The sequence below is a fragment of the Eublepharis macularius genome, chromosome 7, assembly GCF_028583425.1.
Source record: "Eublepharis macularius isolate TG4126 chromosome 7, MPM_Emac_v1.0, whole genome shotgun sequence".
NCBI lineage: Eukaryota > Metazoa > Chordata > Lepidosauria > Squamata > Eublepharidae > Eublepharis > Eublepharis macularius.
The window spans coordinates 53489721-53502667 of NC_072796.1; positions in this window are offsets into that span (position 1 = coordinate 53489721).

The following is a 12947-nucleotide window of genomic DNA, read 5'->3' on the forward strand; positions in this document are numbered from 1 at the left end:
GACTGGAAGTTCAGGATTTGTTACCTAAAGTAACTTAAAATGAAAACCAGCCCTATGAGAATTAAGACTATTGACTTCCTTACAATGACAATAATCTGAAATTTTAGGTTTGGGAAACCAAAATCTATAAACAGAGGCCACATTTTGTCAATAATTTTAAATGAGAGAAGGTGAGAAAATAGTTTCTAACAAGTTTTCTGTTCTAAAAAAAGGAATTCAGTGGTTTTCTATTAAATATACTACCTTTGATTAATTAAAATTCACATGTGAAAAGGTTTGACCACTTTTATTAAAATATCAATATTTCTACCTATTATACATTAATATAAGTAGCTGTGAATAAGGTTGGATTGTTTAAGCATCAGTGTAATGACATCAGTACTGCAATTTTATTACCATGATACTATAGCTATTGATTACAGATAATCATCTAAGGTCTAAAGATATGATTTTTATAAGGGCAGTAGCTGGCTTTATCTTCAGGGAGGACCAGATTTCAAGAGATATATTCAAGCACTTTATATTCAAAGTAGAATAATACTGTATATGTTATTTAGGGATATGACCCTCTAGTTAGAGGTCATAACATTTTACTTTGACTTGGCACCCGTTGTACAAATGGCATTGTAGGATTTACAAGCATGATCTCTGGGAGCAAAGGGAAACAGTTCGGCTGAGAAACAGTACATTTCTTCCTCAATTTCAATTGTCTCCCTATAATAAGTCTGATCAAAATCTGCATATTCCAATGTTAACATTTTTCTTGTTCTTAGGTATACCATGTCCATCATTGTCTAGGATGTGCTATGCCCACCCCTCACAGGAAGAGCCCAAGGTGATTTTCCATTGTTTTTCCAAAAATGAAAGTGGCCTCTAGTGATGTATATTCTTTTTTTTTCATTTTTTAAAATTTTATTAATAGAATTAAAAGCCCAATAGAAAGGACAAAGAAATAAAATAAAGATATAGTGAAAGAAGCATACAGAAAAGAAAAAAAGACAGAAATTAGAAATAAAAGAAAACAATAATACATATTTTATTATCCATTTTCCTCTACAACTATTATTTTAGCAAACATCATACTTTAAATTTTAATCTTTCCCAAATTTCGTTTTCCACTACTGCCTCCTTCTATTCCCCCCCCCCCAGATTTATCTTCTGAAAAATCAAAACCACAAATCATCAAATCATTTTTCCTTGTTTCATGCAGAAAATCAATAAGGGGTTTCCAGTTATCTAAAAAAGTAAACAATTATTTATCCCTGATCAAAGCTGTAATTTTAGCCATCTCTGCTAATGCCGTCAATTTCATAATCCAGTCCTCAATTGAAGGCAATTCTGTACTTTTCTATTTTTGCACATACAAAAGCCTAGCTGCTGTAATCATATATAAAAATAAAATAACATGCTGATTTTCCAACTGTTTGTTCATTAGTCCCAACAAAAAGGCTTCAGGTTTAAGCTGTATAGTAGTCTTCAATGTTTTTTTGTATTATCATATGAATTTGAGTTCAAATTTTTTTAGCTTTAAGGCAAGTCCACCAAAGATGATAAAATATTCCTTCTTGTTTCTCACATTTCCAGCATTTGTTTGACATACCTTTACTCATTTTAGCTAATTTGTCAGGAGATATATGCCACCTATAAATCATTTTATAAAAATTTTCTTTAAACCTAACACTCAATGTGAATTTAAGCCACTTTACCCACATACTTCCCCACTGATCCATCATTATATTATACTATATATATATCATGCTTCTGTCAAATAATCCAGAGCAAACAACCACAGTTCTAGAAACATTTATTTGAAATAAAAATTGCATATTATGTTAAGTAATGCATAAGATCAAAAAAGCAAGTAAATATTAAAGATGGAAGGATATATTAAAACTATTTAAGGAATATTCAAGTTAGAAGAACTAGTGCACTTATTCAGATATTTTAGTTGTCTTTGGAAACACCAAACTTCTATTAAACTGGGTAGAGATAGATAGTAGGCCACAACGACTAGCTCTATTGTTTTTCCGGGTTGGCATATTATGAGGAAAAGCCATTTTCTTAAGGTTGGAAGACAGATCCTCATTGACCAAAATGCTTAAAGCTAGAATACAAGTGACAGCAGCCAAAAGTCCACCCTGTGGTCACTGACACCATTTTACACACATTTGTAGTTCTTTTAAAATTGCTGGACGGCCGTGATCCAGGGAGTATGCAGTGTGCAACAGCCCCAGGAGCTCTTTTTTCTCCTCTCCACACCCTTTCCGGTGACAAAACAGTAACAGGGGAGCTGTTGAATATCTGAAAAGGTGCAAGGGGGGAAGAAGAGCTCCTCGGGCTACTGTGCCACGTGTGCAGTATAAACTGTGGCCTTGTGGTAATTTTAAAAGAATTACAGATGATTCTAAAATGTTATCCACTGCCACGGGATGGACCCATGGCTGCGGTCACTTGTAGTTTGGCTCTTAGAAGTCACAACATCACTGATATTATCTCACATCTTTCAGAAATGTTTTCCTATCTTAGAGTTGAACTGATATGTTACATTATGTGACTTCTTTGCTTATAGCACTCAGTGGACAGAATTCTGGCACACTTCAATCTCATTGCTTGTCATTGTTTGATATATCTATTTGTGTGCTGGAAGAGAAGCATGGCTTCTTTTCCCACAAGCTCAGAACCAAAGACTACTGCAGAAATCTTTGTATACCTTCATAGGGTTTTTTGGTTTTCTTATTCCAAGTACTTGAAAATGTGAAAAGCCAATTCAGTGGTCCCCTGCTGGTTATAGGTCAACAACCAACCATTGCTGACTAACCTATACCTTCCTTCACCCAATTTAAATCTCTTTAGATCCTCAAAGGTCACTACAAAATGAATTTCTTATTCTGCATATATGAAATAAAAAGCACTTCCAGGAATTACAAATTCAATTTCTTATTCTGCATATATGAAATAAAAAGCACTTCCAGGAATTACAAATTCAATGGCCAAAAAAATCTTAAGATCATTTCTGTTTTGGCATAGAAGCAGAGCTGCAACCAGGGTTGCTAATCTCCAGGTAGGGCCCAGAGATCTCCCAGAGTTACAACTGATATCCAGAGATCATTCCCCTAGAGAAAATGGCTGTTTTGTAGGGTGAACTCTATAGTCTTATACCTTGCTGAGGTACCTCCCCTCCTCAAACCCTACCCTACCCACAAATCTCCAGGAATTTCCCCCCACAAATCTCCAAGAATTTCCCAATCGAGAGTTGGCAACCCAAGAGGCCCCAGCACTACACCTGGAGCTCTGATCTGCCCCATCCAGTGTTTTGATTTGTGACAAATATGACAATTTCCATGTAAATTATGGAAGCTTATTTTCAAGTAAATTTCTAAATTGTAAAGAAGTTTTAGTTCCTGTGATTGTAAAGGGAAAGGGCCAGGTGACACCATTTTCCGTATGGGGGCTATATCCTTCCAGGTCAAGATAATCAGGGACCAAATGTACAGTCTTTGCTCCCTCACTTCTGCAAGTTCTAGAAGAGGATCTAACCCTGCTTGCAAATGTTGCAGTGAGGAACAGTAGCTACGAGTTGACCCACCTGCACTAATGGTATTTATAAACTAGAAAAGTGGTTCAAAGATGTGAATGTTCAATTTAACAAGAAAAAGCAACCATCCGAAATCGGAGTTCGCTGACTAAACATCACCACACCCGAAAAGAACTTGTGGTTTCAAGCCCAGTTAATTGTTACATTTATTTTGCATGAAACAAATGGTAGCACCCAACATTTTAAGAAATGATTAGGTTAATATCTGTAATAGATACCATAGGTATAATTGTATTGATTTAACCTCTGCTTTTAGAACCATTTTCTGCATCTATTGTGACAGCAAAGTTGTGTGAAATGAATTGCTACAGTTCACCTAAAGATCAGTTTTTATTAGCATAGAAACACATGAAGAAGATACAGCAATCAAGAGAGAGGGTTATCAAGCAATAATCATAAAACTTCATTACCATCAAAGCAGCACGTACAGATTTTTCCTTGCATAATTTTATTGACTCCCAGTGAAAGATGTCCAGATTACTGCCTGGGTTCAAAAGCACAACACATTGCCCTTCCCATAAGGGGTCAATATGAACATTTCCCAATTTCTTCAGTACTGGAGGAACAACAAATAATGAACAAACAATTGTTTGATAAGACAGCTAATACAATCTGGTTTGGTTTGAATCTGGTCTAAAGTGACCACAGGAAGGCAAAATGGCCCAATGTAAATGAAAATATAATGAATTTCTTTCATGGGCCCAAGTAGCAGCAGAGCATAGATTTGTACCCTATATGATAAACGCAACAAGGGTAGGAAATTTTGTTAACTGGCCCTGTTCTCGCTGCCAAGAAATACTATACTGGAATCCTTCTGGATTCCCATCACTCCAGTGAAAATTCTCCTTTGAGATGCTTGCTTAATTAAATATCCTGAATTATGTCAAAACCTGGTCAGAAGCTTTAAAGTGAAACCTTGGATTTCATAATGAAATTGGAATAAGCACAAACACTGAGAATTTCTTCACGTGGGTGACTTTTATGCTACTTTATAAGGAGACTAATAAAGCCTCAGAGCTATTCTGTTCTTTCTAGTAACAAAGTTTATGGCATTGAATCAAATGCAAGCCTTAGACTCAGCATTCAGATTTTTTTCCACACGATTTCCTTTTACACTTTGGAATATAATGATGTGATAAAATGACAATATCGGATTTATTTTTATGTTGCTTTTTCACTAATACAGTGGAAAATTATGGAAAAGAAAACTTGTTGACAAATATCCTTATGCCCTCAGGTCATCAAATCTAGCAAAGTGAAGAGAGAGCCTGCTCACAGTTTCCTCCTTCAGTCCTAAGACCTCTTTTGCTCATCCTCTAGTTGCATTTAAAACAAGGCCCGGTATTAGCAATTGGCCATAAAGAGGTTTGATGAGATCAGGTTCTGGAATGCAATATACCCAACAGACCTGGAAAGAGAAGTTTTAGAATCCACCCATAGTATCTTTTCTATCAAAAAGATGAAAGACTGAGGGCCAAGCTACAAGTGATGAATGACACTTGAATGGCAAGTGGATTGAGTGGAGGGCAAGTGAACAGGGAGAAATACACTTGCTGTTCAAGTGTCATTTGTCACTTGTAGCTTGGCCCATAGAGACAGAGGCAAGTGTCTGAGACTCGGGTTTTGGGGCTCAGCTCGGTGTCTCCAGGTAGCAAGTCTTTCTGGCCTATCAGCCATGTGATGATTTCTTCTAAGTCTTCAGTAGCTGTGTGCTTGCAGTAATTACTACACATGTACATTGGAGATAAGAAGCAATAACCTGGTACTAACAATTCAACTGCATTTTACATTTTTGATGTAGTTAGGTTTCATGTTATTTTAAAGCAACCTTCTTTGTAGCAAATACTACACATATTCATAGATAGCATGCTGTGCAATGTCTAATGCTGTATAGAAGTACTACCAGTAGTACTATTATTCAACACAATATCATCAAGCCCTGCACTAAAGTTTGATATTCTGGGGACCTGTGTCTAGGCTATTTCAGACTACAGGGAGGATTACATGACTGAACACTGCATTTAGTAAAACAATTACCTGCCCATAGGGAACTAAATGCTATGGAGACCTAATTTAGCCTATTATACTATGTATACGAGCATTATGTTTCAAAGGGGAGCATTCCATCATATGAGCCCTATCTGCAGATGTAGTTATGGGTAGACATGGGCATGAACAGCATTATGAACAGAAAAAACCCACGAACAGTCTAATCTGCTGTTCTCAAACAAGCTGTTCATGAGGCCCCATCCTAAATGAACAGGTGGTTGCTGCAAGCCTCGTTACCTTCGGCAGCCATTGGGCAAGCCAGACAGTTTGGCACCTGCTGCAATCAATCCCCTTGGCAACCGGAGGCAGGGAGGGACTGAACTCTGTCTGAACTCCTTCTGGCTTTAACCCTTCAAAGTACTTCCAGCAGAGAGTCCCATTTTTGCCGCTGTGAAGAGAAAATGACAGCCAACGGGGAGACCTGTGGACCATGCCTTTCGCAGGGTGCAATCTCTCTGAAACTTGGGGGGGGGGTCTTCAGAGGACAGTGAGGACTATGTCCCCTGCAAATTTGGTGAGTATTGGACATTGGGAAGGTCACTTTTTGTAACCCTTCAAACTAGCTGCCAGCAGACACTGCTGTTTTTGCCAGGACAGGGCCCTTTAAACTATCAGCTGGCAGGCGGCAGGGGGGGATCCCCCCTGCTGCCTGCCAGCTGATAGTTTAAAGGGATCTTTAAAGGGCTAGGTAAGTGGGTTTGAGGGGAGGGGGGCTAAGTGGGGTGGGGTGGGGGGTTCTGGCCCCCACGAACAACGAATGACAAACATGTCTGGGAACAGTTCATGTTTGTACATGTCCATTGTTCGTTGTTCATGGATGGCAACGAACGACCAACAGGGTGTTTGGGGTTTTTTTCCCATTCGTGCCTATGTCTAGTTATGAGTAAGACACAGATTTACCACTTCAATAAAGGTAATTATTTATTTATTTATTTTTTTAAAAAATTATTGGTGAGTTTGAATTTTCAAATTTGATACATACGTTCCCTTCATATCTAATTAGTTCTGTTCCCCACCCTTTTCCTCCCCCCTCCCTATTGACTTCCAACAGCTTTCCAACCCTTACCCCCTTTTATTGCTTAATTCTATTTCACTTATATTTTCCTGCAACGCATAGATCATAATATCTCTTACTCTAAGCATATTCTAATTCTTTTATGCATATACTCTATCAAATATACTATCAATATAGTATTTGTTATATACTATACCATCTAATATAGCATAGCATGCATTGTAATATAACATAACATATATGTATCTGCAACACATAGATCATATCTCTTACTCTAAACATGTTCTAGTTCTTTTATGCATATTCTCTATCAGATATACTATCAATATAGTATTTATTATTATCAATTTTACTTTTCCTTTGTTAAACTATATATTCTAAATCAAATTTTCTTAATCATAAAATTAGCTTAGATTGTTATAATTAAATTTCCCCCTTAATGGTAAAGTCACTTCTCTCTTCCATTTACAACACCGCTCTTCAGAAGTTCTCAAACTGCCACAGTTCTCCTTTCACATCCCATTTTTTCTCTAAATATTGTTTCAATTTCCCCCAATCAGCAATATATTGTCCTAGGTCAAGATCTTTAAGCTTCCTTGTCATTTTGTCCATTTCTGCCATGTACAGCAATTTGTAAATCCAGACTTCTATGGTTGGTATTTCCGTTCGTGCCTATGTCTAGTTATGAGTAAGACACAGATTTACCACTTCAATAAAGGTAATTATTTATTCATGTCTGTTCTATTTATGTATAAAGGGGATTTGGTTGCCATTTGTATATATAAGGGGGGGATATAGGTGAGAAGAGCAGGATCCTCCCCTGCTTTTTCTCTCCACACTCTATTGGTTCAGCTACTTTTTCCCATATAGCTCACTGGTCCTGAATCCAAACTTGGAGAAATATACCTGGGGAAGTGAAGCATGGAACTGATAGATAGGGAAAGAGAAAGGGTTCAATTCCCCTTAGCCAGATGCCCCTTTTGGAGAAAAAGCCAATCCTCCAAGCCCTCCATTATATACAAACAGGAAAAGCAAGTAAATAAAAAATACAGCTGCTACCATCTTGCTTGACTCTGAGAATTAAACCAGAAGGTCATGTTGTAATGGCAATCCATCAAAGTCAGAAGATCTATCCAGGGAATCTCAATTTAGAATACAGGAATGAGTAAGGCTGGGGAAAAAAAGAATGGACTTAAGAAAAGAGATGCAACAGGAAACAGAATTTACAAGCCTGGGTCACACAGGAAGCAAGATGTCAGAAACAGGAAGAAAGAAAACCAGACACCAAGGGCATTAAGAAAGGGTCAAAAGACCTGGGATCTCTTACACAATCAATGGAATCAATCCCAGGACTGGAGCCAGAGGCTGCGTAAGTGATCTAATCCAGCTCTTAATGGTTTAACAAGTAGCAGCAAATTCTGGTCTAGATGACCAATGAAGATTCTTTCTACTGTATAATTTTAAGATTCTGTAAGACAATGCTAGTATTTGCTTGCTCAACCAGTGCTCAGGGTTACCCATGCGGGATTTTTGTCTTGTCTAAGTTAAGCATTTCAGCAATTCTAATGCCTAAAAAAAACCCACAAAGACCCTCCCAACCCAATTCCAGCTAATTGGCATAGCAGACCAGGAATCATGGAGATACACAATCCTGACCCCTTGAAACATGGTACTATATCCCTCCCCTCAGGTACCATTTCCAAAGACAAACATCAAGTACATGTTAGGGTTAGAATTATACAGAAAGATGCTGAACCTTCATTAACAGAAGCTACTTTATGCTATAGGTTAGTTAAAACTCCACACTGTCATAACTGTTAGGCTCTTGCAGTTGATGTGGCATTCAGCAGCTAGAGGCAAGGGAGATCTTTTATTGGGAGTTGAGAACTTACAGGATATCACTTTGATTAGCTGCTATAGGCAACTGGTGGTTCCCATAATTGCCTCCACAAGTCTAAAATGAATATACATTTCCTCTGACAAGAAAAAGGGGAGAAGGGATATATGCCTAGTGGAAGCTTTAGGTTTCTATAATGCCATGGAGATCAATTTTTTTTTAAAGAGAGAGAGAGAGAGAGAGAGAGAGAGAGAGAGAGAACCTGTTGCTATAGCATTCCATTAATTAAACATTAAGAAAATATATGGCATTGACAGGTTTGGTGGTTGGCTGCTAGCTATTGGGTACAAAAAAATGTATTCAAAAATTTAACTGCATTCCTCAAAAGAGGATGCCAATTAGGAACTTAGCCTTTTAAACCATTAGTGCAAATGTGAGTAGTTTGTCTAATGACTTAAGTATCCTTTTTTCCCAAGTAGTGATTTGGAACCAGTTGTACCATGTTTAATGGTGGGAAAGAGCAATTAAATTAATGTGTACAACTCTCTGGGCTGGAGAAAGATCCAGAGAGCAATCTGAATGAATGTTTTTGATCAGACCCAACAGGCTCCTGCATTGACCACAACATGTCAAACACTTTGAGGCGGGGAGATTTAAAAAGACTTACGCTTCATTGTGTTGAATGTATACATTTCATTTGTCAAAAACACTGACACATCTATAAGTAAAATGAATACTAGTAATATTGTAAAGATGATTGAATGGTGAATCACTTGGCCCAATTCTATGCCAGCAAAAACCTTCTGAAATCAGTGAGATTAAAATTTCACTTAAATTTGCTTAAATGTTGATTTCTTCTACACACTGCTTTTATTATGGTACATACCCTTTTTTGTAATGTGGCAGGTGTAATGAGGCATATCAGACATATAAGAAACATAAAGGGGGACATTTACTGGAATAATATGGTTCTACAATGAGTTTCCTGTCAGATTTCCTGTTTGTATTTGACCCAACTTTTAAAATGAAAATGAGATTGGCGTTTAACAATCATGTTCTTTAAGATAAAAGGCATGTATATGCTTTTCACCCATTTGCAACATAAATATTTTGAGGTTCCTATAAAATAGGACAACTTTTTTTATTCTTCATGAATCAGCCCCTATATTTGAAACAAATCGTTGCAGCTACCAGGACTGACAGCCTGACAGCCTAGGAGGTTATTAATGGCAGTGGCAGCCTGCAAATCAAAAATCATGCTAGTGTGTCTGTATGAATGGCAATTTGTGCTCCACTGAATAACCACAAAGGTCTCACTCTCACCCCACACACATAAGGTGGAGGGATAGTGGGGAGAAAAAGGATCACAAATATAGAATGTTTCCCCAATGAGGAAAACAGTTTGAAAATAATTGGTAAATGTGGGGAACAAAACAATGAGCAAAACTTTGCTAAATCTCCCTAAGCTTATTGTATCTCTCATTTCATTATAACTGTATTTAATAGCAAAACAAAGGACTTGTGCCAATTACAAAAACAATAAAAACATGCCACCTTCAGACAAGGGATGGGTTACATATTCAAAAGTTTCCTCAACTACAAAGAAAAATCTGAAGAAGTGAGCTATGGCTCACAAAAGCTCATACCCTACCACTAATTTTGTTAGTCTTATAGATGCCACTGGAATCTTGCTCTTTTCCAAAGAAAAATATGACTTTGCAAATTAGAAACAAGGGAAAGGGAAAAAAGTAGGCTGATGACGATTGAACATAATGCCGAGCAGGGCTTTTTTTCAGCTGGAACACGGTGGAACAGAGTTCCGGAACCTCTTGAAAATGGTCACATGGGCTGGTGGTCCCGCCCCCTGATCTCCAGACAGAGGGGAGTTTAGATTGCCCTCCGCACCACATGGCGCGGAGGGCAATCTAAACTCCCCTCTGTCTGGAGATCAGGGGGCGGGGCCACCAGCACATGTGACCATTTTCAAGAGGTTCCGGAACTCTGTTCCACCGTGTTCCAGCTGAAAAAAAGCCCTGCTCGGCATTATGTTCAATCGTCATCAGCCTACTTTTTTCCCTTTCCCTTGTTTCTAATTTGCAAAGTCATATTTTTCTTTGGAAAAGAGCAAGATTCCAGTGGCATCTATAAGACTAACAAAATTAGTGGTAGGGTATGAGCTTTTGTGAGCCATAGCTCACTTCTTCAGATTTTTCTTTGTAGTTGAGGAAACTTTTGAATATGTAACCCATCCCTTGTCTGAAGGTGGCATGTTTTTGTTGTTTTTGTAATTGGCACAAGTCCTTTGTTTTGCTATTAAATACAGTTATAATGAAATGAGAGATACAATAAGCTTAGGGAGATTTAGCAAAGTTTTGCTCATTGTTTTGTTCCCCACATTTACCAATTATTTTCAAACTGTTTTCCTCATTGGGGAAACATTCTATATTTGTGATCCTTTTTCTCCCCACTGTCTGGAGATCAGGGGGCGGGACCACCAGCCCATGTGACCATTTTCTCCAAGGTCAATCCACTGAGTTCCACCACCTCTTTTCCCAGAAAAAAATCCCTGGTGAGGAGGATTAGCATGGAATATTGAGGGCCATCTGAGAGTCACTTAAAGGGAAGGAAAATAGAGGAAGCTGGGGGGAGCTGGCCTGCTCTTCCCATCTAAATGTTTATAGAACCCTATAGAGGGAGATTTGCTTTGGAAGAAAGCAGCTGTAGAAAAATATTAATTTATACACTTAAAACTGATCTCCCAAATGAACTCATTATGGAATGACCATGCTGGTCACTTTTGGAAATCTGAGAATACTTGGGAATCATAGAAGCGGGGAGGGGACAGGAGATGCAAAAATTGGCCTACTGAAGCCCCTAAGTGCTCACAGAATTCTGAAGGGTGGATTTCTCAGTGATTTATTCCCCCACAATTCCTTACAAATCTCCAGCGTGTATTAAGCTGCTAAACATGGATGTATACATAGTTAAATTCCATGACTGCACAAAAGGAGGGAGATAGTGGCCGTTTCCACATGCTGTTAAAGCGACAGGCTACTTATTGAATGCTGGCAGGTTTTTTTCACAGATTCCAGACGCCTCCGATTTCAAAGTGGAAGCAGGCAGTTTCACTTTCGTTTGTTCAGCGTCTTTTGTGAGAATGGGATTTCCCACTCTTTCCTGCGCCGGGTAAAGGACGCTGAACAAACGAAAGCCAAACTGCCTGATTCCGCTTTGAAATTGGAGGTGTCTGGAATCTGAAAAAAAATGCCAGCATTCAGTAAGTAGCCCTTCGCTTTAACAGCATGTGGAAACGGCCAGTGTCTAATGGCTTAGGCAATTTATTTCATTTCAGTTCTAGCCCAGTGTATATACAAGGATGTGAATCATGTGACAGGTTAAGTTTTCCTCTCCCCAAAATAACCAATCAATGACCACTAATGGAACACTGGAGTTGATGGCAGTTGAGATCCGTTAGAACAGTTAGAGGGCGAGAAGAATTTTAGGCTGGTGAAGGGAGCTGATACCTATTGTGTTATATTGTAACCATCCACTGTTCTGAAAGTGTGGGAATAATATTCTCATAGTATCTGTTTGAATCACTCACTTCTGTGTTGTTCATATTGTAAATAAAAGTTATTTTTCTGTTAACCCTGGCAGGCAGGAAGTTGTTAGGTAAAAGGAACACCACACACATGAACACACTATTCTATCTAGTCATCTGTGATGATAATTAATTATACCTAGAATGGTCCTTCCAGTGGAATACTGATCTGGAAAGACTTGGGGCTGTGTGTGCAACTGTGTACAGGGCCTGCTACCTTCACAGCATTTAACACTGGCTTAACAGCATTTTAATCAGAAGAGCCCAGAAAAGACAGAAACCTTTCCAGGCAGAATCAATAACATTCCTCCTGGTTCTCCTATGATCTGTTAGCTTCAGAGGACTTCTTTAGTCATAGTAGTGGCACCTAATTGAAGGACAGCAGCAGCAGAAGGACACTGAATGGACCACCTGGTACACACATGTCTAGCTCCTCCTCAATGCAGATTTTCCTCAATGATTCTTTATCCCCCACCCCCTAATCTGCTTAACAGGAGACTTTGCAGCAGCTAAGGACTGGGAGGCTGGAGGAAACCCCTCCATCCTCAGTCTCCTGTGTGCACCTGCATGGAAGATGATTGCTTGCTGGTCTTTTCTTGCATTGTGCATAAAAGTGCAGACAAAAGGGACTGGCAGTAAGGTTTGATTTCTCACTCCTCCACTTGAAGCCAGCTGGGTGACCTTGGGTCAGTCACAGCTCTTCCAGATCTCTCTCAGCCCCACCCACCTCACAGGGTGATTGTTGTGGGGATAATAATAACATACTTTGTAAACCACTCTGAGTGGGCATTGTCCTGAAGGGTATATAAATCGAATGTTGTTGTTGTTGTTACCCTAATGGCACTGTGCC